Source organism: Capricornis sumatraensis, chromosome X (assembly GCF_032405125.1).
Source record: "Capricornis sumatraensis isolate serow.1 chromosome X, serow.2, whole genome shotgun sequence".
NCBI classification, from domain to species: Eukaryota; Metazoa; Chordata; class Mammalia; order Artiodactyla; family Bovidae; genus Capricornis; species Capricornis sumatraensis.
In genome coordinates this window covers 136,440,235-136,453,581 of record NC_091092.1, presented here as the reverse complement: position 1 = coordinate 136,453,581, position 13,347 = coordinate 136,440,235, and the positions used below count along the sequence as shown (strand labels likewise).

The 13,347-nt window shown below is 42.0% G+C and overlaps 1 protein-coding gene across 1 annotated transcript in view; it reads right to left on the bottom strand.

The window, feature by feature from the left end:
* The window catches only part of ARHGAP6 (Rho GTPase activating protein 6), a 536,545-nt gene that overhangs the window by 58,258 nt on the left and 464,940 nt on the right, over positions 1 to 13,347 (bottom strand). The window lies entirely within an intron of this gene.

Below are 13,347 nucleotides of genomic sequence, written 5' to 3'. Positions count from 1 at the left end.
TACTAATCTTGTGACTTTGGATAAGTCTCAGGGTCCTCATCTATAAAATGGGAATTTCATGGAGTTGTTGTGAAGACTAAATAAAATGTTGCATAGAAAGTGCTTAATGGGGAGCCTGACACATTCCATAAATTCAGATCTACTCTCTTTCGAGGGGGGGGCGGGTTTCATAGTATTCCATAGTATGGCTATACCATAACTTAATTAACCATCCCCCATCACCCCCACTGACAGACATTTGGGTTGTTTCTAATTTTTACTAGAATAAGTAAGGCATTGATCCTTTTAGCATCTTATATATATGCACTTGCAACAAATGTACTTCACTGGTTGACTCACTAAAGAATATAGATACCTTCTATATCAGTAGGCAGCTGCAAATGAATTCCTAGTATGTCATCATAAAATACTGGCAGTCGTCATAGTGAGAATGTGTTTTGGAATAATGCAGCTGTCAACTTCATGTGTAGGAAGTGTAAATGAGGACTCTGCACTGCTACCCATCAGTAGAAAATGCAGCCCATGCTGCAAGGAACCTTGGGTTTAAAAGGGGATTAAGAATTGTTATTTTTCACAAGATATCCTTAATAGTGTAGTAAAGCAAGAGATTGAGTCCAATACAACTTAAAGGCAAGACTGATATCAGGACAAGACAGACTAGGCATTCGTCAACAGAAATGAACATTCCTGGGATCCTCATGGGGCTGCAGATGTTCCCCACACCTCCTCTCTGAATTTTTGGAGTCAGAAGACATCACAATATAATCAACAGGCACACACAAGCCCTCCTTCTCTTCAGAAAGCAAAGGAATATACCCATAAAATGGACATAGTTCATGACAGTCTTCACTTTGGCAGTTATGAAATATGTAGATGAAAATGATGTAAATCAGTTGTGATGTGGCAAAGAGCCATCAATCTCTTCCATCATGAGTATGTTCTTATCTTCAGCATCTAAAAGATGGTCTCACCACAGGGCCTACCATGATCTGTCACACCATAGAAACATTAACCTCTATATGTTACATCATATAGACATCACAGACATTATCATATAGACATGTTATACCAGATAGACGTTAAACATACTAATTGCACACGATTCTAATCTGTTCTTCAAATAGAACTAACAGGTCTTTTAGTTTGCAATGCTGCGGCCCCCTGAAGCAAAGAGCCAACTCATTGGAAAAGATTCTGATGCTGGGAAAGATTGAAGGCAAAAAGAGAAAGGACAGCAGAGGATGAGATGGGTGGATAGTATCACCGACACAACGGAGATTAATTTGAGCAAACTCTGGGAGACAGTAAAGGAGAGAGGAGTCTGGTGTGCTGTAGTCCACGGGGTCACAAAGAGTCAGACATGACTTAGTGACTGAACAACAGCAGGGCCTTTGCAGGCAACACTTTGCTCATCACTAGTTCATATCACCAAATATATTTGACTGTATTATGAGCATATTCCTTTAAAAATTCTATCATCTTTTCATTTTAATAGTTGAGCCAGAAGAATAATTAAACCATATATTAAATCCTAAGGGATTTATTTTTCATAACCAGTGGACATATCCTAAATTTCAAGCAAGTTGTCAAAGAACCAGAATACATGTAGGATAGGAGACATTTTCTTTTAAGATAGAACAACTTAAAATTTTTTTTTAATTAAAGGATGTAGGATATGTGTAGATGTGTATAAATATAAATATACAGTGTAAGTAATAATGAAGAAGTCAACTCTCACATAACCAGCAGCCAAGTTCAGATGTGGACTATTGCTAGTATCCGAGGAGCCTCCCGAGAGGGAATCATACTGAAGGTATTCTTTCTTGCCTCAATTACATATTTTATTCATTAATACTTTCTAAAATTCACCCTGTTGAGGCAGGTAGTGAAAGTGTTAGTCACTCAGTTGTGTTCAAGTCTTGGCAAACCCCACCAGGCTCCTCTGTTCATGGAATTCTCCAGGCAAGAATACTGGAGTGGGTAGCCCTTCTCTTCTCCAGGACTCTTCCCACCCCAGGAATTGAACCCAGTCTCCTGCACTGCAGGCACATTCTTTAAAAATGGCCCTAATTAGACAGAGGTGAACGTTATTAATAGGCAACTAGACAAAATGATGGATGATGTGCAATAACATGTAAGGAGGCATGGCTTTAGCCATTTTCTCATTTAAAATCCTCAGGAAAAACAGAGCTATGCAATATAACTGCTCACTTCTTCCTTGCGATCTGTCAGTAGTTTGCTGATTGACTCCTCATTTTTTGAAGAATGTCTTTTGTTCCCATACAGCATAGAGAATCTGCTCAAGAGACTGCTGTATCATGTACTTACAACCACACAGAACAGTTTATGTTCAACCCATCATTCCTCGGATGCCAGAAAGTGTGATAAGGGCCACTCTATCTTTTAAAGTAATTTAAGCTTCCTAACTATCCATACTGAGCAGCAATGTTTTTACAGTGCAAATAGTGATCAGCATATGCTTAGAACCAGACATGGAGCAACTGACTGGTTCCAAATTGGGAAAGGAGTATGTCAAGGCTGTATATTGTCACCCTGCTTATTTAACTTATATACAGAGTTCATCATGTGAAATGCCAGGCTGGATGAGTCACAAGCTGGAATCAAGATTGCTGGGAGAAATATCAACAACTTCGGATATGCAGATGATACCACTCCAAAGTCAGAAAGTGAAGAGGAACTAAAGAGCCTCTTGATGAGGGTGAAAGAGGAGAGTGAAAAACCTGGCTTGCAACCCAACATTAAAAAAGAAAAAAAATTAAGATCATGACATCTAGTCCCATCACTTTATGGCAAATAGAAGGGAAAAAAGTAGAAGCAGTGACAGATTTTATTTTCTTGGGTTCCAAAATCACTGAGGATGGTGAGTGCAGCCGTGAAATTAAAAGAAGCTGTGACAAACCTAGACAGTGCATTAAGAAGCAAAGACATCACCTTGCCAACAAAGGTCCACATAGTCAAAGGTATGGTTTTTCCAGTGGTCATGTACAGATGTGAGAGCTGGATCATAAAGAAGGCTGAGCACCAAAGAATTGATGCTTTTGAATTATGGTGCTGGAGAAGACTCTTGAGAGTGACTTGGACAGCAAGGAGCTCAAACCATTCAATCCTAAAGAAAATCAACTCTGAATATTCATTGGAAGGATTGTCGCTAAAGCTGAAACTTCAATACTTTGGTCACCTGATGCGAAAAGCTGACTCATTGGAAAAGAGCCCAGTGCTGGGAAAAATTGAAGGCAAAAGGGGAAGGGGGTGGCAGAGGATGAGAAGGTTAGACAGTATCACTGATTCAGTGGACATGAATTTGAGCAAACTCTGGGAGATACTGGAGGACAGAGGAGCCTCGTATGCTGCAGTCCATGGAGTCACAAAGAGTCAGACACAACTTAGCAACTAAACAACAACAACAATATGCTTACTAACTGGTCCCAGAGTGGGCACTATCTTATGGGCTACAGTGAGAAAATTGGGGTCACACATCCTGATCAAAGGCATCTTGGAAAAAGCACTAGAGGATTGCCCTCCATGTGCCTGCAGGAGACCACATCCTAGAGGGGAGAGCCCATAGACATACATGAAACAATAGCAGGTGGTAAGACAGCAAGCCTTCCACATCCAAGTGACCATAGAGGAAAGGAATCATTGGTATGGAGTGTGGTTAATCTAGCCATGTTGGGAGAGGCCAGTACCAAACAGGGTCTCTGGAGAGTTGAGAACAACGAAACATGAGCTTGTCCCTCTAGGAGAGGCTTTTCATGGTCTCACTTGCTGTCGGGTAGTGGTGGTTTCTCTAGCTAGATGAGAAGCTCTCTGAGGGTAGAACCATATCTCCTAGGCTTTTGTCTCCCTCCAGGTAAGGAGCACAGGGCAGAGCATGCCATGAGGACTTGTCAGCACTGTCTATGACCAGAAGTCAGATGGAGGTTTGGGTTGGTTCCAGGGAGAGCCCAGCAGCACTGAAGTATACAATTCCTAATTTTAATCAGATAAGATCAGATTCAGAGAGTAGAGGTTATTAAAGAGTATTTTTCATATTAAGTTGATTCTAGAGATACTAACGGAGAAGGCAATGGCACCCCTCTCCAGCACTCTTGCCTGGAAAATCCCATGGATGGAGGAGCCTGGTGGGCTACAGTCCATGGGGTCGCACAGAGTCGGACAAGACTGAGCGATTTCACTTTCACTTTTCACTTTCATGCATTGGAGAGGGAAATGGCAACCCACTCCAGTGTTCTTGCCTGGAGAATCCCAGGGACGGGGGAGCCTGGTGGGCTGCCGTCTATGGGGTCGCACAGAGTCGGACACAACTGAAGCAACTTAACAGCAGCAGCAGAGATACTAAGGGTAAAAAATGTCCAAGGAAAGACTCGTTTTTGGTGATAGATGGAAGAATAAGGGTTACTTTTGGGGAATGGCGACTGACTGCAAAGGGGCATGAAGGAGCCTCCTGGTGTGCTTGGATTGTTCCTTAGCTTGATCTGGCTGTTGGTTATATGATCCATGAGCTATATATATTAAAAACCCATTGAGTTGTACGTGTGGACATTCATATTTATTTACATCACTATATATATGTTATTCCTCAATAAAAATAACAAAAGACTTTGTCATTTTTATGGAATGGCACCACCAGTGTAAAAATTACATGAGTTGAATGGGGCTGCAAACTCAGCAAAGAAAGTCTTGCACCACCAGAAAGTTCTCGTACCTGTAACTTTTCTAAATATCTGAATGCCCATGATTTCATCCAGCAACCATGACTTCCTTGTGACACAGGCATACAGGGACAATGAGGAGCTGGTGACTTTGGAGTATGTACTAGAAGCTGAGCATCCATGGTCTCATTACATTCTCATAGCAGCTCTACAAAGCTCACACTATTATATTTTGTGCTTTTATAGATGTTAGGAGAGGTTAAGTAACTTGTCCAGGGCAGAAATTGGTAAGGGATAAATTTAAAACCTTGCACCCAGGACTAGCCCACACCAAACTGGTGCTCCTGATTTCTCACTGTGCTGTAGTGAGGAAAATAGGGTGTCTATTTGAGGGAGGTGACATTAAAGACCAGATACAGAGAGCAACATGTCCAAAGTAATACAGAGTGACAGAGGAAAGAGAAACTAACAATATTTGAGTTCTAAATGTTCACCAGGATGGGCATCAATTATTTTTGCATGTATGATATTATCTAACACATATCAGCATACAATCCACTCATGTAGCCTTTTGATCTATCCATCTTGCAGTTGAGAAAATTAACATCAGAGAACTAAAGGAAACTGTCCCCAAATCGCAGGACTGGTAGGTGGTAGAACTGAAACCCAAACTCCTAATACAGCTCTTTATAAAAAGCCTGACTCTGTCTTGAGAGGGGTGGCTAGGAGAACTCAGATACTTGTGATGAGAAGCTGAAAATCCTTTGTTTAAGGTCGCTAGGCCTCTGCATCATGAGAGATGGTTCTGAAGGTATTTGTAAAACAGAGGCTGTTCATCTGTGAGGGTCATTTAGACTCTGCCCTACAAGCAGTCTGAGTGATGGGCAAGAACATGCTAAGGCCCATTCCTTAGTGAAGCAATAGCAGAGAATGGATGTAGACGGCCAAATCCAGAGATGCACCTGGATATGGGACTGGACGTCAACATTTAAGTCCCTTTAAATTCCTTCACTCGCAGAGTTCCATAAAGATCACAGTATTGGAAAGGAGAAGAAACTGCCTGTGCAAATTGCCTGAGACGTGAAATGAAGTCAAACAGAACTAAGTGCAATTCTGGGGACAAAACCCTCTTCTGATGCTGCCACAGAACCAGTCGGTGGGTTCGGCATGACCATACCCACATTCCCACCCCACTACTCCGGTTGTGTTTAGCCTGCACAGTGATTGATTGATTGATTTAATTGAAGTATAATTGATTTACAATGTTGTGTTAGTTTCAAGTATATAGCAAAGTGATTCAGTTCTACATACATATGTGTGTGTGTATGTATTCTTTTTCAGAGTCTTTCCCCTTATAGGTTATTACAGAATATTGAGTATAGTTCCTTGTCCTATACAGTAGGATCTTGTTCATAATTTATCGTATATATTAGTAGTATGTATATGTTAATCCCAAACTCCTAATTTCTCTCTCCCTTCCCTTCCCCTTTGTAATCATAAGTTTGTTTTCTATGTCCTTGTATCTATTTCTATTTTGTACATAATTTCATTTGTACCATTTTTTAAGACTGCACATATAAGTGATATCATATGTCTTTTTCTATCTGGCTTACTTACTCAGCATGATCATCTCTAAGTAACACGGAGATTTGCAAAACCTTAAGCTCTAAGGCGAAATCTCGGGAAGTTCACATAGGTGTCTGGATTCCCGGCCTCTTGAGGAAGGTGTGAGAGCTGGCAGCACCAGCCCCACAGTCCTCACACTCACGCCAGGCCAGCAGAGACACCTGTGCCCCTGAGCCATGGCACACCTGGCCAGCCTTGGAGTTTGCAACTCCATCCTAGCCTACAAGGGAGGTTCTAGCTTGTTTCAAACCTTCAAAAAAATTCCTGCAGAGAAAAGTTGAAGGAATGCTTTTTGGCAGCACCTCTCCCACTTTCCCCAACCACAGCTGCCTTGTTATTTACTTGCACCAGAAAAACAGACTCTTAGAGAATGCAAACCAAAGGAATTCATAGGCAGTAAGGGGAGCACAGTTACAGAGTGAGGAAAAAATGACATAAAAAGGACACACTTGGGTGGCAGAATGGGAAGTGGCCTTTTAGAAACTGCAAATAATTTATGCCACACTTTTTCAGCCTTGGCATGAATGACATGTGGGGCTGGATAACTCTCTGTCCTGAGGGGCTGTCTGTCCTCTGCACGGTGGGGTATTTAGCAGCATCTCTGGCTTTAGTTTACCAGATGCCAGAACACCCACCCATTCTCTGTTGTGACAAATGATAATGCCTCTGGACATGGCCAAGTGTCCCTCAGGGACAAAACCACTCTGGCTGACCACCACTGGTCTGTGCATAACTCTACCTAGAGAACAGCTACGGGCTCAAACCATGCGACATCTGAACTAGAAATATTGTCATTTCCTGACTGGTCACAATACTCAACTTTAATCTCAGTATGTGTTTTTAAAAGAACAATATAAAAATGTTTATGAATCGATGAGCCTTTATATATAATGATGAATTTTGGACACAATAACAAGTTCCATCAATTTATAAAGAAATGTGAGTCTGCTTATAGCTATCTTTATACCAAAGTCCTGATTACAGGTAGGGGGATATAGCAAACTCCGTGAGTCAACAACCTTCTATTTCTTTCCATGAAGTTTTTTTTTTTCTCCTCTGATGGGGTTGGGGGCAGGGAGGGGGACACCAGATCGTGTCATCTGGTGGGGAACAGTTGTGTGAATGGAGCATCTTTAGCATTCAGGGAAGACTCAGGGAGACCATTTCTTCTTCTTTTTTTAAGAGGGCTAAACATGGTGGGGGTGAAGAGACCTACTGGCCAGCCCTTCATTGGCCAGAACTAGGATTCAGGAGGAAATTGTAGGAAGACACTTTTGTCGGCAAATGGAACTGCTCAGCAGTGAAATGTGCAGCCTCGGAAAAAAGCACTGTTCCCTGTGGCTTCACTCTCAGACACTCTCTGTCTTGCGGCCCTCACTCTGCAGGGGAAACCGTGGCATGAGAAGCCCTTTGCAAAGGGCTCTGTGGTGAGGAAGAGGAGTCTCCAGCCAGCAGCCAGGTGAGTGAGCCTGGATCCTGATCCTCCAGGCTGGTCACGGAGGATGACTGCACTCAGATGACTGCAGTCCTGGGTCACCTGGATGGAAACCTCATAAACCAGAACTTGAACCGGAACAACCAGGGTAAGGTATTCCCAGAAACTGTATGACATAAGAAACATTTGTTATTTTTTTTAAAAAAAGAAAACATAATGCTCAGCTAAATGCATGTAGTATCCTGAATGGGATCCTGGAACAGAAAAAGGATATTATTAGCGGGGAAACTGGTGAAATCTAGTGTGGTTTCTCTGGAGGCTCAGACAATAAAGCATCTGCCTGCAACGTGGGAGACCTAAGTTCGATCCCCGTGTCGGGAAGATTCCCTGGAGAAGGGAATGGCAACCCACTCCAGTATTCTCTCCTGGAGAATTCCATGGGGTTGCAAAGAGTCTGACATGACTGAGCGACTAACACTTTCACTGGTGAAACCCAAACAAAGTCTGTAGTTCAGTTGAGAATAACAAACCAATGTTGGTTTCTTGGTTGTGATAAGGGTACCAAGGTTATAAAAGATGCTATCATTAGGGGGAACTCGGTGAAGGGCATAAGGGGACTCTGCATTATTTTACTAACTTTTCTGCCAATCTAAAATGACTCCCAAATTAAGCATTTGTTTTTTTTTAAATGCCCTTTCCCCCAGGCACTAGGTAAATTCAAGCAAAGGCTGAAGACTCATTTGTCAAGCATGTGAGAAAGTGGAGGCTTGTAGTGCTCACTTAAGTACTTCTGAAACACACACATAAAGCTTAACTTTATGGCAAGAAGGTGACTCACAAGCCAGTTTCTGACATAGCTGAAACTATTGAAATAATCCTCCTAATCACATCCCTCTGATCTGAAAGAAAACATGTGTCTAGGCCAATATAAAGAATCCATTTTATCTGCCATTCTGTGTAGCATGTTTTCTGGAAAGGGAGTGGACAGTTGAGAAGCTTGACCAGATCTGTTTTTATGGCACTGGTGATGTTTTCATACGTGGCTAGTTAGAAGATCTTTAGATGCCTCCTATTTCTTAGGTTCTCTAAATCGTTTTTCTTTTTAAGTTATCTAGACTTGGTACCTGTCATGTGCATCCAAGAACACTGATTAGTACAGAATCTGTTTACTTTTCATGTTCTGATGCCTATTCTGATAAACCAAAATGTAGTTTTAAATCAGATGTGTGAAAGTACATTAGGTTAGTTACAATCCACAGTTACAATCTGTGGATGTCTTATAAAAGCATTTACTAAAACTATGTTTAATCCTTCACTAAAACTAAAATTCATCCTTTATTCTCATCTGCATCCCCTTTCAGTGGCTCTCAAGCCACAGATCTCCCCAAAATAAGGCAAGTGAAAGTCTATACCAGATATTTTATTTCCAGTTTGGAGCTCTGTCAAAGAAGTAATAATATTATTGATGGCCCCTGGCACCTGAAGGCCATTTGTTGGGCCCACACTCCAAGTCTAGTGTTTTTGGATAATTAATCTCACCGATGTAAGTTAATTTGCCTAAATAAATCAGCATTGGAAAACAATATAGGGACTGATGAGAGCTGGGCAACCAAAACACCAGTCAAAATCATATTCCAGGAAAATTCGAGCTGGAGAATGGAGCCAGTTATTGCCACACGCATGCACAGTGGAATGAGTTCAAAAGAGCCCCTGCTACTTTGAATTGCCTGCTTCATATTCAAAGTACATCCCAAGAAAAGAAAAGGAGAGCAGTCTGGACGGGAAAGAGTAGTCGTTACCAGGAAAGTGGCCACCTCTGCTTCTTGGCCGGAAGTGTGGCAACAGTCCGAGGACAGGGGAACCATCAGAGCCGGTGACATACTCTGGCCTAAGAGTTAAACTGGGATTGACCCCAGATATTTAGGACAGGAGCCAAAGGAGGGCTCTCTCCTCTATTCTAAAACAAGTAACCTCTGTTAAGGGATGATGCAGGGTGCACAGTCCTCAGTAGTTGCAATTGCCAGGCTCCAGAGCACAGGCCCAGTAGTTGTGGCGCCTGGGCTTAGCTGCTGTGTGGCATGTAGGATCTTCCCAGATCAGGGATTGAACATGTGTCTCCTGAATTGGCAGGGAGATTCTTTACTACTGAGCCACCAGGGAAGCCCCTCAAATTCAGTCTTAAAGGATGAAGTTACCCTTCTCAGGAGCCTTTGAATTTTGGTGGGGATTTCTCCCAATAAATCATATGGTGCCTGCTGAGTCTAGGAAATCCATTCTTGTCCTAAGCCTCTTAGTATTTTATTCCTAGTAATCCAAACTTTTATCAAGCAAGTGTTCTACTGGTGAAAAAAGATGACAAAATCTCAAATTCAGGGGAGGGGGGGACACTGATAGTTTTTTTCAGTGGAAACTAGGGCTCTAGAGAGTGAAAAACAAGAATTCTGGAAGAAAACAATCTATATGGAAAAAGTGGGAAACAATCTGTTGGAGCCCAAACTGTCTGCCTTTCAGTCAGCTTTGAACCTCACTGTATATAGAGATGCTCACGCTATTTTCAAGAAATACTTCAGGCCATGGACTCGGCTATTTAATCAAACCTATCTAGGTTAAAGTTTCCATTTATGTATCACCTTATCCTTGGCAGTTTTTCCATTAACCTTGATTGAAATAGAAAGCAGGTAGAAACCAGGTCAATGAGTCATTCTTCTTGGTTTAAATTCCAATCTATCCAACACTACTTCTTCATCCTGCTATCACCTTGTGGATTAGAGTTTTCAAAATCTAATTTCCAAAGTGTCTGTGTTTCTTGGGGAAGGAAATATTTATGGTATTCTTAAGCAACGCTGATGCCTCTCCTTAGGGCCAAGGCTCCCCAAAGTACTTGAGAAATGTAGTAAGCCCCACAGTTTACATGTTGAAGTGCCGGTGAAATTATCAAAGCCGTGGTCAGAAACTAAGAACATTCTGTGAGTCTCACTGTTGTAAAGAAAGACAGCTCTTGGAGGCCATGCTTCCAGCTAAACTAAACACTAAGAAACCTTTCTCCTTTCGTGTAAGTTATTTGGCAAGGTAACTGAGTATGAGTGAGTAAAGTCACTCAGTCATGTCTGACTCTTTGCGACCCTGTGGACTGTAGCCCACCGGGCTCCTCTGTCCATGGGATTCTCCAGGCAAGAATACTGGAGCGGGTTGCCATTTCCTTCTCCAGGGGATCTTCCCGACCCAGGGATTGAACCCAGGTCTCCTGCACTGGAGGCAGACGCTTTAACCTCTAGTTCTGAAATTTTTTCTCAAGAGGGAAAAAATAAGATCTTGTAGATTCTTGAACCTCCAAACAAGTAAGGTTCTAGGATAGAAAACATTGAGCTATTCAATTTGTCCAGCATGTCTCATTATTCTACCAAAATGTGAGGTAGAAAAGCTGTCTGCATGGCTTGGATGCCACGGGCTTAAAAGCTCAACTGTGGTTTTTTCCTTAACCAGGCATTCTGTGTAATCACTGCTCACTGTAATAACTGGTCGTGAACAAATTATACCCTACAAGGACCTTTTCCTTGCTGTCATTTTTTCCACTTTCAAGTACTATGAGTTAAGAAACAAATAATAAAGGTATAAGCTCATGATCCAAAAGAACAGCTCTGCTGTTACCTTCTCTCAAACTAGGAGCTAGTCTGCCCTTCCAGGCTCTTGAATGTGAAGCTCTTTTTGTGCATACATTGAGTTGAAAACAGTATTTTTAACTTAGTCTATGGAGGTATTGTATTTGCAGAAACAAAAGTGTCCAAATATCGGGACAAGAAAAAATGGCTTTTGGCAAGTCATTTCCTGAAGTTATATTTCTTTCCTGGAGCATAAAGTAAAGCAAGGAGGTAGGAGAACAAAAAGACAGAAAGCATTCATCCCAAAGAAATACCCTAGATTGGTAACTCAAGGATATTAAATTGCAAATTAGAGGACTTTCAGCATTACTTGTTTTAAAGCCAAAGCTTGCAGGTCAAGTTGAAAAGACTCAGACAAGGACATTGACACATGGTGTGAATTTTGACCTCTCTAAGGGGCTAATGCTACCTACCTTCTCTGGATAGATATCATTTTATAATGAATAAGCAAGAAGGGAATCAATTATCTTTAAGTCATAGACTTTAATCCTTGGAAACTCCTCCAAATTTCTGCCAGTTGTTGTCACGAAAACAGCTCTCATAGATTCAGTCACTGGCTCAATGGTACAGTTGGATGAAGACTATTAAGCTCCTCATCCTTTCCTTTCCTAGTTCTGTTTTTGATTATTCTTTGAACCATTTGAGCGATTCTTTATGATATGTATGTGTGCTAAGTCACTTCAGTCATGTCCAACTCTGTGTGACCCCATGGACTATAGCACACCAGGCTCTTCTATCCATGGGATTCTCCAGGCAAGAATACTGGAGTGGGTTGCCATTTCCTTCTCCAGGGGATCTTCCCGACCCAGGGATCGAACCTGGGTCTCCTGCATTGCAGGCTGATTCTTTACCACTGAGCCACCAAGGAAGCCCCTTATGTTATAGAAATACCATACAAATAACAGTGCTATGATTGAATCTTTAATCCTTTCCATTCGATTTCTTAAAATTATTTCCTGAGCAGTAAAAGCAAAGAACTGTTAGACACGAATGCAAATCAATCTAAGAATGGTTTCCTCCCTACTGCTTGTTTGCAATGGCAGAAGATGACATTGCTATATGGACATCAATAGTTTCTAATCTAAACCCATCTTTATCCTACCCTTTATCCTATCCCATCCAATTTTTTCCTTCCCTGTTTTGTTATGTGCTCACCCTCTGTGTGGTCATGCATCCCGAGATGGGTTTTCACCCCAGGCTCAGGAAAGGAATCATAAGTCAAGCTAGTTCTTTCTGCTTGCCATACTGATTTGGGCACTGGCAGGTGTTGCAGTTCTAGGGATTGAGAAGGGAGGGGAGCCTGCTAGGAGACAGCAGTGAAAATCCTTTTTTGCTATTAAAAAATACTTGCTGAAGAGTCACTTCTCTTCTCTGCCTCTTCATGCTGCCACAGAAGCAGTGATGCCGGATGCTACCACAGTCATTTTGTGACAAGGATAGAAGCCAGACAAAGAAGGAAGTGACCCATGATTGTGGCAGAGAAAAAAGGTGGAAGGCCGCAGAGAAAAAAGGTGGAAGGCCACTGAATTAATGAGTCCTGGAATTAGCCTATCTGTGGGCTCCTAGTAAAGAAATATAATCAATTGCTTTGCTATATGTTCACTTTTTTTTTTTTGGTTTCTGTCATTTGCAGCCAAAGCATCTTTGAAGTGAAGTTGCTCAGTCGTGTCCGACTCTTTGCGACCCCATGGACTGCAGCCTACCGGGCTCCTTCATCCATGGGATTCTCCAGGCAAGAATACTGGAGAGGGTTGCCATTGCCTTCTCCAGGGGATATTCCCGACCCAGGGATCGAACCCAGGTCTCCCGCATTGCAGGCAGACGCTTTAACCTAACAGTGGATAATTCAAAACTGTTGCAGGATGTGTTTTTCTACTTATATTTGCTCTAGCCTTGTTGGGTAATGCTAGGCAGCCCTAGAAGATTTGGATTTGAGTGGCATCTGAGATAAGGA